A 13569-nucleotide genomic window follows, 5' to 3' on the forward strand; every position below is an offset into this window, starting at 1 on the left:
TTGTATAATTGATTCTAGAACATGTTAGGTTACTATAAGACTGAGCCATTAGGTTTAGAAATTTATTCCAAACAACAACTAGCTATTTGGACTTGATATCTGTTCTTAGTGTGCATACCTGTATAACTTAGGGTTCTTTAATCCTTTGTAAAGGTATGGAGACAATTAAGTCAAAGGCTTGGGAGAATAATGTCTGTTATTTGGTTAATATCATGCTTGTCTCAAGCTCTGTCCCAATTAGTTAATTTTAAAAGAAGCATGGCATAAAAAGAAGTTTAAGTATGTAATGAAGTTTGTTGTTAATTGTTTAGTGAAGTTTCACTAGGTTTTACTGTAAACCTCTTAAACACGGCCCTGGGCCCTGGGAGATAATCCCTCCTTCCCTCTCCCCATGGTACTAGAACTCCAGAAGAAACAGGCTGGAGCAAAGCCTGTGTTAGAAAAAGGCCAGGCATGCGGGAGGGTTGGATGTTCAGAGCGAGGGCTTGAGCTGATAAGCCTGGCTGCGGAGGACTATGTTGAAAGGGTGAATGTTTTGAGAATATATTGTATGAGGAGTTTTGGAACAGGAGCAGAGAACTGCCTTCATACAGACTCCAGAGAAAAAGCAGAGAATAGACTTCCTACAGATTTGGCAGGAGCAGCTGGTGTGGGGGTGAAAAACCAACACAAGCCCAACAACAAGAATGCAGCAAGCAAAGGTTCTTTTGAACTGCTTTACTAAGGAAAAGTAGTGTTAAAGAGGTTAACAATCTTATTTCAATCCAACAGACAAATATCATTCACTTAGATCAGGGAGAAAAGCCAGCACCCTGAACTTCAGAGCAAATATAAACAAATTACAGACATCAACAGACATATCTTGTTTATTCAAATCTCAATTCATAGTTACCAGGGTTTAACAAAGTGCAAACATCCAGGTTTACAAGTGGGGGGCTCTTAACTACAGCTGCCCAGAGTCTCCACATCAACATGCCTCCAAGAGTGAGAGGCCCAAGCAAATAGCTCTGTTCTTTCTTTTTATATACTCTAGCTGTCATCTAACATCATCTGAGTGACCAGAACTCAGGCTTCTATTATTGGCCCCAGTCTTAGCAACTCCCCTTAGGATGCTGAGGGCTTCACACCCACATAGGCTTAGCACCTAGTAGATAGGGGTTTGGGCCTGGGGCTTTGCACTGAGTAAGGCTCAATCAAAGACACTTAATAAATCACTTCAAAACAGTAAGAAAGTCCCACCTTAGTTACCAATGCACTTGTGCTCTGGACCAGCAGGAGAAATGGGTACCTTGTTTTACTCACTGAAAGGGAAAGCCTGGAAAAGAACTGAGGGGGTCCCATTCCCTGTGTACAGCCCAAGATTTTCAGATTATGACATGGGATGTGACAATCGATTAAGAATAAGAAGGCTGAGACTAGGACTATGAGAATATTAAATCAGTATCCTGCCTTTGAGCTCCCTCCCTTTCTATGTTCTCTTTAGGCCAACCTAGCTCTAAGAGTGGTTGGAAAAGGATGAAAAGAAAGGAGGTCTTAGACATGAGCAATGAAGTAAGAGGTAAGAAAAATCTCAGAGGATGCCACAGTATTAAAAGGGGTGGGTGTCAAAAAAAAGGAAAGGAAAAGATAAAGAACAAATGATCTCAGATGTATAAAGAAGAAAGAGTAGAAAACAATTAGTTACCTAAAATGTCAGTGAGCAAAGTTAAAAGAAAAACAACAGAAGAAAGGAGAGCATCAACAAGAGAGAAACAAGGGTCTCAGAGGTTCCTCAGAGAAGGAATATGAGAGGGAGGCAATACGCCTTGGAACATCTCAGAGCAGAGAAATAACCTAAAAGGGGGAGAGAATAGAAAAAGGGAGAGGAAAGGAAGGGGGTGGTTGGCAAGGAATGGCAAGGAGAACAAAACAAAAGTTTCTGTCTGTCAGGAAAGAAAAGGTTTGACATAATAGTCAAAATGCAGAAAAGATAGAAACAGAGATTTAAAAAGCTGAAGAGGTCTGAGGAATGATGTGAGGAGAGTGGAGTCTGGTAAAATACCCCTGGCAATATGTATTGAATAAATATCTAGGGAGCTCTCAAGCCAGGGACAGCAGCTAAGTTAAGTCATTGCCAATGACAGGTGATGAAGTTATGGAGTAGGAGAGTGAATCTCAGTAAAGAGAGGTAAGCACTAAGATGCCAAGGAGAAATTCCAGGGCCTGTTTCACAGCCTTTCAAGGTCCCTTTTCTGTCTCTAGTCAGGCAGTGCCTGAAAAACACAAAGTCTCTAATTGTCTCCTGGAAGAGATTTTCTGCTTCTAAGCTCCTAAATGTAAAAGTGCCATATAAGAAGATACTTACCTGATTGTGCTCTGCTTCTAGGATGGGGAAATTGCTGTGCCTAACACAATATGCCCCCTTGTATGTGTGTGTTTCCATGTGTAATGGCACAGGCAAATCCTAGTTATAAGGACTGGGTTGTCTGAGCACATCTGCCTGCAGAGCTGCAATTATCATGTCATGAGCAGAACCAGTGACATTACTCTACCAAGGGAAAAAGAGATGTGTCTTAAACAGGGAACTTTTGTCCCGTATGAAAATGTCTTCAGATATTCCCACTGATTCAGAATTCCCCATCTGCAATTACTAGTGAGTAAGGACAAATGGCTAAGTCGGCAACTAAACACAAAGAGGAGAGAAACTTTCCTGGGCTCCCAGAGGCGAGAGAAGCAGCTGTTAAAGAGATTGGCCCAGGCAGGGGAAGAAGAACTAACACATTATGGGTACTTCCATTAATAACCTTGGCCTGGGTTGGGCTTTGGAATTGTCCTCAATGGATCCCAGGCCTTGCTTCTGCACTCTTTTTTCATTCAAGTTACCAGCCCCCTAAGCAGTCTCTGAATAGGAATTCCTCCCCAATGCTGATATTCCTAAGTATGGAAGTGTTGCCTTTTTTGTACCATTATGTCTGTTCCATTTTATTCCTGGTGTCTGATCCCCTCCACTCTCTTACAATGATCAACTGCAAGAAATAGACTTTGTGGTCAAGAGGGAAGGTCATGATGGTGTTATGGGACCTGAATCTCTAAAAGGAAAATGCTGTGTCTTTGGGACATGGACACCTGAACTTTTATACACGGGCAGAAGACCGTGGCTTTGCGTTGAACTTTCCCATACTTGACATGACCGACACAACTGAAAAACAAGAAAGTAAACATACATGCCAATGTAATTCATTGTAGTATAATGTAATTGTAATGTATATGTATATATGTGTGTGTGCATATGTATGTAAGAGTGAATATCAATGTAATTCAGCTACAATCAATGAGACTTATAAAGTTCCTCACACATGGAATGTACTGTGCTCCATTGTGCTCAATAATTCAGCTGGCAGGCTAATTTATATCATCTGAGTTACCTTAAGGCATCATAAAATGTCAAGTGAAACGAGGCAAATGTGAGATACAGAGAAAAAGTTATCTCACAAAAACGTGTGGATCAATTAAAGAAAACACTGGTGGTTGCATTAAGGCAATTTCTTAGAAGATGTGGCACCTGGTCACAGGTGCCAGTGTCTATTTCAGAGATGAAATGTGTCTTTAAAAGTGGAGAGGAAGACAATAACAGGCTAAGAAGATGGAGGGTCAAATTCCAGGAATGCTGATCGGTCCATGCAAACATATGGGAAAAAAAGATGTCATGTTAAGAAAATAGAAAGATTCAAGGTCTGTTATATGGTACTCTCTAGGCCAGGGCCGTCCAAAATGCGACCAATGGGCCTCCAGCAGTGTAATTTATGTCAAAGCCAAGCTACCCCATACAACTCTCACTAAAATCGCAAATCAAAATATATTGTCAATAAAACCTAAGGTTGAACATCCCTGCTCTAAGCCATACTTTATTCTCAACAGGGATCATGTTTGTTTCCTCTTCAAACCACCTATGGCCCATTTTACCTCATTCTGAGTGACAGGGTCCATTTTTCAGGTATTTATAAACTGGCACCCAACGATTCTACCCTTGCCCTGGGAATGGTGCAAATAACGGCGCATTTCAACTGAACATGGGTGGGACTGTTTATAACAGATAACACCAGGGGTGAAACATTCCTCTGGGATATAAGAAAAGAGATGAACAGGAAGGGTGTCTGTGTGAACATTATAGAGAAGATTCCTCCCTGTGAGAAATACACTATTAACTCCTATCATAACATCATAGCAAGAATTAATGGATCTTCTGCCAATGCAATCATTATTTATGGGGATAAGAATTCACTAATGACATTGCAATATGCATGACTGCCTCGCTTAATTTTACAAAAAGTGTGGATTACCACCTCTCACTGGAATTTCACCATAAGACCCCATGGTATGATTGTTGAAAGTTTCAATAGAGCTCTGATATTTTCAGATCATAGAAAAGAGATTCCAAGTTTCAAACCATTCCAAAGGACAGTTAAACTTGCAAATACCCAGAAGATATTTCCTTAAAAGATTTTGAGACTCAGCTTCCAGTGTCCATTTGACCATAAAAAATGGGGAGGGAGAAGATTGTTCACAAAATGCTTCTTTAGAGATGCTGCCTTTGCTATATTTTGACATGTTAATGTCTAGCCAGAGTTACAATATCGACAATGCCATGTATGCTGTGGCCTGAGCTCCCCACAAAATACTCTTAACTAGGTCAGAAAAGGAATATCTGAGCAATGAAGGCAGCCTAGTTCCAGGTCCCTGAAAGGTATATTTCCATTTATAGCAACAGAGAGTCCACCTGTCTAAACTTCTATCTCACTCTATGGATTGGAAAAAGAGCTGCTATCTCTAGAAAACAGGGAGTTAGTTACTCAGCTAAGTGGCTTATAAACAATTTTGCCCTAATAACCAACCCAATATTTTTCTGATTTAATGATGCCAGTAGTGGCTCTATCAGAGGTCACTCTCGGTGATGATTAGAACTTTCTCTCTAAATCAGCAGGACATTAGGAGTGGCATCATCAACAGGTAACATATCTTTGGTTTCTATTTCTAGACTGATCAGAGAGACAGTAAAGTGAGCTATGAGTGTCTGAAAAGTCACAAGTAAAACAATCTGGCCCAGGAGATTTTTTTCCTAGGGAGTTCATTGATAGCTTGCGCAATTTCTCTTTTCTGAGATGGGGTTATTTAGGCATTTTATTTCCTCTTCTGTTAAACTGGGCAACTTATATTTTTGTAAATATTCATCCATGTCCCTAAGGTTGTTACGGGCATATGATTGGGCAAAATAATTCCTAATTCTTGTTTTAATTTCCTCTTCACTGGAGGTGAATTCACCCTTTTCATTTTTGATACTGGTAATTTGATTTTCTTCTTTCTTTTTTTTAATCAAATTGACCAAAGGTTTATCAATTTTATTGGTTTTTTCATATAACCAGCTCTTGGTTTTATTTATTAATTTGATTGTTTTCTTGATTTCAGTTTTATTAATCTCGCCTTTGATTGTCAGTATTTCTAATTTGGTATTTAATTGGGGATTTTCAATTTGTTCTTTTTCTAGTTTTTTTTCAGTAACATGCCAAATTCATTGATCTCCTTTTTCTCTATTTTATTCATGTAAGCATTTAAAGATACAAAACTTTCCCTAAAAATTGCTTTTGCTGTATCCCATAAGTATTGGTATGTTGTCTTATTATTGTCATTCTCTTGAATGAAGTTCTTTATTGTTAGTATGATTTGTTCTTTGGTCCATTCATTCCTTAGAATTAGAATATTTAGTTTCCAACTAAGTTTTAGCTTATTTTTCTATGGTTCTTTATTACAAATAATTTTCATTGCATCATGATCTGAAAAGGATGCTTTGACTACTTCTGCCTTTCTGCACTGGGTTGTAAGGTTTTTATGCCCTAGTACATGGTCAATTTTTGATTTTGTGCCACGTGTCACTGAGAAAAAAATATATTCCTTTTTATACCCATTCAGTTTTCTCCAGAGGTCTATCATATCTGCCTTTTCTAAAATTCTATTCACCTCCTTAACTTCTTTCTTGTTTATTTTGAGGTTAGATTTATCAAGTTCAGAGAGGGCAAGGTTGTGGTCCCCGATTATTATAGTTTTTCTGTTTATTTCTTCCTGTAACTCCCTTAACCTCTCCTCTAAGAATCTGCATGCTATACCACTTGGTGCATATATGTTAAACAATGATATTGCTTCATTGTTTATGGTGCCTTTTAGCAGGATATGGTGTCCTTCCTTATCTCTTTTAATTAGATCTAGCTTTGCTTTTGCTTTGTCTGAGATTAGGATAGCTACCCCTGCTTTTTATTTTTAACTTTAGCTGAAGCACAATATATTCTCCTCCAGCCTTTTACCTTTACCCTGTGTGTATCCTCCTGTTTCAAATGTAACAATTCTTGTAAACAGCATGTTGCAGGATTATGGTTTTTAATCCATTCTGCTATCTGCTTTGATTTTATGGGAGAGTTCAATCCATTCACATTCACATTTATGATTACTATCTGTGTCGTTTTTCTCCATCCTCTTTCCCCTCTGTTTATGCTTTTGTTTCTCCCTTTCCCCTTCCACTACTCAACAGAGTTTTGCTCTTGAACACCACCTTCCTCAGTTTACCCTCCTACCTGATTCCCCTCCCTTATCTTACCTCTTCCCCTTGCTACTTCTTCCCTCCCTTTGCTTTCCCCTTTCCCTTCCTACTGCCTGTAGGACAAGTTTGATTTCGATACTTATCAGGGTATGTTATTCCCTTCTTGAACCAAATCCGATGAGAGTAAAGCTCAAATACTGCTCTTTTCCTCTGCTATAATATCTTTTTGTGCCTCTTCATGTGATCTAATTTAGCCTTTACTACTACCTCCTTACCTCTTCTCCCAGAACAACCCATTTATATTTCTTAATTATATTTTTTATCTTTATATCAGTTATTTTATACTGACACTCAAAGCCTATGAATATCCCTTTCAATTGTCATAATAACTATAGTATTCTCAAGATTGACATATATATATAAAACATATAGAAAACAAAATGATCCTATATAAGGATGTAACTAATTAGCCTTATTGATTAACTAGGGGTTCTCCTCCTATTTACCTTTTTATGTCTCTCTTGAGTTTTGTATTTGGAGAACAAATTTTCCATTGAGCTCTGGCCTTTTCATCCAGAAGGTCTGGAATTCCCTTATTTCATTGAATGTCCATCTTCTTGCCTGGAAAATTATGCTCAGTTTTGCTGGGTAGTTGATCCTAGTTTGTAGTCCAAGCTCCTTTGCCTTTTGGAATATCACATTCCAGTTTCTCCTGTCATTTAAAGTAGAAGCTGAAAGATCCTGCGTGATCCCAACTGTATTTCCATGATACTTGAATTGTTTATTTCTGGCTGCTTGCAGTATTTTCTCCTTGATCTTGTAGTTCTGGAGTTTGGCTATTATATTTCTTGGAGTTTTCAACTTGGGATCTCTTTCAGGGGGTGATCAGTGGATTCTTTCAATGACAACTTTACCCTCTGGTTCTAGGACCTCTGGGCAATTTTCCTTAAGGATTTCATGGAAAATACTGTCCAGGTTCTTTTTTTCATCATAGCTTTCAGGTAGACCAATAATTCTTAGACTGTCTCTCCTTGATCTATTTTCCAGATCAGGTGTTTTTTACAATCAGATATTTCACATTTTCTTCTATTTTTTCCTTCTTTAGGTTTTGTTTGACTGATTGTTGATGTCTCATAGAGTCATTAGCATCTACGTGCCCAATTGTAATATTTAATGTACTGTTTTCTTCCTTTAGCTTCTCCATCTCCTTTTCCATTTGGTTGATTTTACTTTTCAATGAGACACTTTCTCCAATTATATTCTGATTCACCTTAACCATTTCACCGATTTTCCTTTTCAAAGATTTGTTTTCCTTAGTAAATTTTTTCCAGTTTTTGCATTTTTTCTTTTACCTCCCTAATTTGGTTTTTAAAGCCCTCCTTGAGTTCTTACAGGAATGCTTTTTGGTCTGGAGACCAGTTCTCTTACCCTTTTGAGGTTTCAGATGTGGGTATACTTTACATGCTGTGCTCTTCTGAATTGGTATTTTGATCTTCCCTATCTCCACAATAGGAATCAATGGTCTTTGGCTTTTTAGTGTGTTTTTTCATCGTGTTTTTTTCCTCCTGGCTTCTAAAGTGGATGTCTGTTTCTGAGGCTCAGGGAACTCTGTCCCAAGTTTCTTGTGTTGGAATCTGTGGTCCTGCTCACTGGCTTTTTGTTCTATGGCCTCTGGTTTCATGAGGTGTAAGGGAGGGATGGTCTGGCTGCTGGCAGTCTCCTCTTCCTCAGGACTACTCTACAGCATGGGTGGTCTCAGCTGTTGTCTGTGCTGGTGTCTGCCACTTCCCCTGGCTGTGCGAAACCATGTCTGGGGTCCTGGCATTGATGTTTGCTAGCTCCACCCCCTAGGGCTCAGTTACTTTCATTGCTGTGCTGAAGTGAAGGCTGCTGGGACACCTCTCTTCCTGCACTAGTATCCTTCCACCACTACAGGAAGGGCCTTCTCCCCAAATTCTCTCCTTATTGAAGCCTCACTTCTGGCTCCTCTGTTTCTCCCATGGGATTATTCTCTGTGTTTTATCAAGGGAGGGATGAGAGCTGTTTTACCTGGACATCATGGCTCCTGGAAATTCAAGAAGGTGAGTTTCAAACCTTTAGACTGTGGGTTGGAGGCCTCCAGGCTAGCTGCTCCAGTGGCCACAGGCTCTGGGCTCCAACAGACTCCCATCCTGGGCTGAGAGGCCTGGGGCTCGATCGGGGCCATAGCCAGTACTTTTGCCCTGGGCCTGTTCCTGTTCTGGCATTTGGCTCTCCCAGTGAACTCCAAGACTGGCATGCTGGCTAGATTCCTCTGCTGTTCTTGTTTGGTGCATCCTGGTGCTGTTCTGTGTGCTGGGCACTCCTACCCCTCTCAGTCTACTAGTGGCTTCTGACTCTCTCAAATTTGCTCAGATTCACTTTTTAGAGATATCTGAGAGAATTTGTGAGAGAGCTCCAGCAGTTCCTTCCTTTCACAGTGCCATCTTGGCTCCAACCCCAAGAATCTTTTCTTGATCACAACTTTCACTTAGTACAATTGTTTTTATTTTCTCTTCTTGATCTATTCTCCAAATTTGTTGCTTTTCTTATAAGATAATAATAACCAAGCTTCTAATATGCCTTGGGTCAAGGGATGGAAAGTCACTTATAAGGATGGCAATGCTAATGGAACTACATTGCTTGAAGATTTGGATTGCATCCTGCCACCAATTTGTCCAACTGACAAGTTCCTTGGTCTACATCTCCAAGATGTCTACAAGATTCACAGCACTGGTACTGTACTTGTTGGCTGAGTGGAAACTGGTGTTCTAAAACCAGGTGTGGTAGTCACCTTTGCCCCAGTCAATGTTACAACTGAAGTAAAGTCCACTGAAATGCACCATGAAGCTTTGAATGGGGCTCTCCCAGGGGACAACATTGCTTTCAATGTCAAGAATGTGTCTGTTATAAATATACGTATTCTTCCTGGGAATAAACAATACTCGTTAGAAAGTCAGGATGGTTTTAATTAAATTTTACATTCATTCGTTCTGAATAAATGGGTACTTCACCTAAACAGAGTGCAGGAGAGTACAAGGGCTTAGACAAACACCAGTCCTTTTATTAACTCCCAATTTGAATCTCCTGCCTGGCTCTTCATTGGCCAGATGCAACTCACTGACTGACTACATCGTGCCCTCCTCAAATGGCTCATTAAGCATGTGTACCACCCTGTAAGCTTTCACCAGATCAGAAGCCTGGTCTCTGCTAGATCACAGCTCTGATTGGAACCAGTCACCTGACTTACAATCTGCTATCACTATCCTGTGGAAACAAAACTCCTCCAACCATTTCTCACATGCCTGTCAAAGATGTCCACTGTAGTAATGTGGCTGGTGATAGCATGAATGACCCTTCTATGGAAGCAGCTGGCCTAACTGCACAGGTTATTATCCTGAACCATCCAGGCCAAATCAGTGCTGGTTATGCACCTGTTCTGGATTATCACACTGCTCACATTGCCTGCAACACAACGGAAGGAGAAGATTGATCATCATTCTGGTAAGAAGCTAGAAAATGGCCCTAAATTCCTGAAATCTGGTGATGCTGTCATCATTGACATGGTTCCAGGCAAGCCCATATGCGTGCGGAGCTTCTGTGATTGTCCTCCTCTGGATCGTTTTGCTATTCATGATACAAGGAAAATTGTTGCAGTTTGTGTCATCAAGGCAGTTGGCAAGAAAGCTGCTGGAGCTGGCAAAGTCACAAAATCTTCCCAGAAGGCCCAGAAGGCTAAATGAATATTCTGTACAACACCTGCCACCCCAGTCTTAATCAGTGGTGGAAGAACTGTTTCAGAACAGTTTGTCTCAATTGGCCATTTAAGTTTAGTAGTAAAAGACTGGTTAATGATTACAATGCATCATAAAAGCTTCAGGAGGAAAGGAATGTTTTGTGGACCATTTGTTTTGTGGCAGTTTTAATTTATTGCTTTTTAAAATCAATAATTTTTAAATGGGAACAACTTGGCCAAAAAATCTTTCACAGAATTTTGAAACTATTAAAACAGTTTAATGTGAAAAAAAAGCCCAAACTTTCTCTTGTATTTTTTTCTTATTTCTTGATCTCTTTTAATTTCATTGGATTCATCTTGCCCAGTTCTTGTTTTCAAGTTATCCTTTTCTTCCTTAAGATTATGGATCTCCTTTTCTAATTGGTTAACTTTTCTTTCATAATCTTGTTTTTTTGGATAAGGCTAATTTTTTTAGTTTTTTCTCTGTGTCATTTCATTTTTAAAGTCTTTTTTAAAGATATTCTATAAATTCCTTTTGGGCAGGTGACCATTTAACATTATTCTTTGGGTTTTTTTACTTCAGTATCACCCCCTGAAGATGAACCCTGGTCTTCACTATTCCCATAATAGTTTTCTGTGGTTGGATTCTTCCTCCTTTGCCAGTGCACTTTTAGTGGTAATAACTTAATTTTGGTAATCACCTCCAGCCCTGGGGTATGGGGGATGGTGCCTTTTGCCCCAGATCTTCAGTTCTCCCCCGTAGCCTGGAACCAAAGTTCCAACCTCCTGTAATTGCCCATAGCCAAAGTTCCAACCTCCTGTAAGTGCCCATAGCCAGGGGCTTTCTGCCCCACTGCTTCTGCACTCACTGGGTGTGTGCTGGTTCCTTCTTGCCCCCTGTAGCTCTCCCTCTTCCCAGAACAGATGGGTCTGGTGTTCCTTGTCAGCAGAGGTTCACTTGATCTTCCTGAACTCAGATGCCAAACTCCCTTCACTATCCTGGGGTGAAAAGTTTTGTGATTGGGACCTGGGCAGCCTCTCAAACCTGCTAACTCCAGGGCTTGCTGCTTGTTGTTTAAGCAGGCCCTAGCCTGGAGGTGTTTACACTTCACAAGGACCAAACTTTGTCTGGGTATTTTTTCTTCTGATCTTCTCAAATTGTCCCAGGAAGACTCCTATTCTCATTTGTTTTTACCTGCACTCTGTTCTCCCTAAGGTGGTATTTTATCTCTTTTGTGGGGGAAAATCTTGAGAGCTTGGAATTTTCTGATCTACTCTGCCTTCTGTATCAGGAAGGCAAGATTCACTATGTCTGTGGTGACCATGAATATGCCTGTATAGTTCTGTATCATGGAATATAAGAGACTTTCCATATAGAAGGCAGAAGAAATAAAACATTTATTCATACACCAGCAGATCAAATCCGAAAACCAGTGACTCCAATTCAACATGGCAGCAATTATATCCCAAAACCAGTAAGTCTACTTCATTATAGCAGCAAAGAAATTAAAATACAATATCATATCAGGGAGCCAAGCCATACCACTACCTTCTCCTCTCCTGGGGCCTTCCCATAAACACTCACTCACAGACCCTAACTGTCTGCTTACCTAAGTCCTCTCCTCCCACAGTTCTGAGAGCTTGCAATTGTGAGAGCCTTTGTAGTTATCCCCCTTAGCCCTTGAAGTTCTCTCTCTGAGCTTAACCACTACCCTCAGAGTATGTACATACATATAATATACACACACACTTTGATATGCATACATGTATGCATACATACATACACATATAAACATCTATATACACATACATATATACATACATAATATATATACATCTATATACGTGTGTGTATATACACGTGTGTACACATGTGCACATACATATACATATGTGTGTATATGTATATATTTATATATATGCACAAACATGCACACCCATATGTATATATGTGTATGTGTGTATGTATGTGTGTATATATGTGTGTGTATATATGTATATGTGTGTGTATGTACAGGCATTAGTATGACTTTTCAGACACTCGTAACTCGCTTTACAATCTCTCTGATCAGTCTAGAAATAGAAACCAAAGATATGTTGCCTGTTGTTGATGTCTCTCTTAATGTTTTGTTGACTTGAAGAACATGTTCTAAACATGACTAAGAGTGACCTTTGAAAGAGCCACAACTGGCATCATCAAATCAGAAAAATGTAAGCCTGGTTCTTAGAACAAAATAGTTTGTAAGCCACTTAGCTAAGTGACTGACTCCCTGTTTTCTAGAGATAGCAGCTCTTTTTCAGATCTAAAGAATCAGAGAGAGATTTAGAAAGGTGGACTCTCTGTTACTATTAATGGAAATATACCATCCAGGGATATGGACCTAAGCTGCCTTCAATTCTCAGATATTCCATTTTTGACCACAGCATACACGGCATTGTAGATATTGTAACTCTGGCTAGACATTGACATGTCAAAATAACACAAAGGCAGGCAGCATCTCTAAAGAAGTGTTTTGTGAACAATCCTCTGGATCCTGTTTTTTAATGGTCGAATAGACACTGGAAAGCTGAGTTCCAAAATCTTTTAAGGAAAATATCTTCTGGGTATTTGGCAGGTTTAACTGTCCTTAAGAAAGGTTTGAGACTTGGAATCTCTTTTCTCTGATCTGAAAATATCAAAGCTCTATTGAAACTTTCAAAATTCGTGTCACTGGGTCTGATAGTGAAATCTCAGTGAGAGGTGGTAAACCATACTTTTTGTAAAATTAAATTAGGCACGTGCACATATTGCAATGTTATTAGTGAATTGTTATTTCCATAAATAACGATTGCATTGGCAGAAGATCCATCAATTCTTGGCATGATGTCATGATAGGAGTTAGTAGTGTATTTATCGTTGGAAGCACTCTTGTCTATAAAGGTCACATGGACACCTTTCCTGTTCTTCTCTTTTCTTACATCCCAGAGGAATGTTTCACCCCTGGTGTTATCTGTTATAATCAGTGCCACCCCTGTCCACTTGAAATGCATCATTATTTGGACAATTCCAAGGGCAAGGGTAGAATCCTGGGTGCCAGTTTATAAACACTTGGAAAATGGACCTTGTCAGTAAGGATGGAATCAAATGGGCTGTAGGTGGTCTGAAGAGGAAAGAAACATGATCCCTGTTGAGAATAAATTAGGGTCTGAAGAATACCATATAACAGATCTTGAATCTTTCCATTTTCTTAAGATCCCATCTTTTCCTTGC

At 39.6% G+C, this 13569-nt stretch overlaps 1 pseudogene; it reads left to right on the forward strand.

The window, feature by feature from the left end:
- Positions 1 to 1539: 1539 nt before the first annotated feature.
- On the forward strand, positions 1540 to 10381 carry LOC118836408 (annotated as a pseudogene).
- The last annotated feature ends 3188 nt before the right edge of the window (positions 10382 to 13569 follow it).

This window comes from Trichosurus vulpecula, chromosome 2, assembly GCF_011100635.1.
Source record: "Trichosurus vulpecula isolate mTriVul1 chromosome 2, mTriVul1.pri, whole genome shotgun sequence".
NCBI classification, from domain to species: Eukaryota; Metazoa; Chordata; class Mammalia; order Diprotodontia; family Phalangeridae; genus Trichosurus; species Trichosurus vulpecula.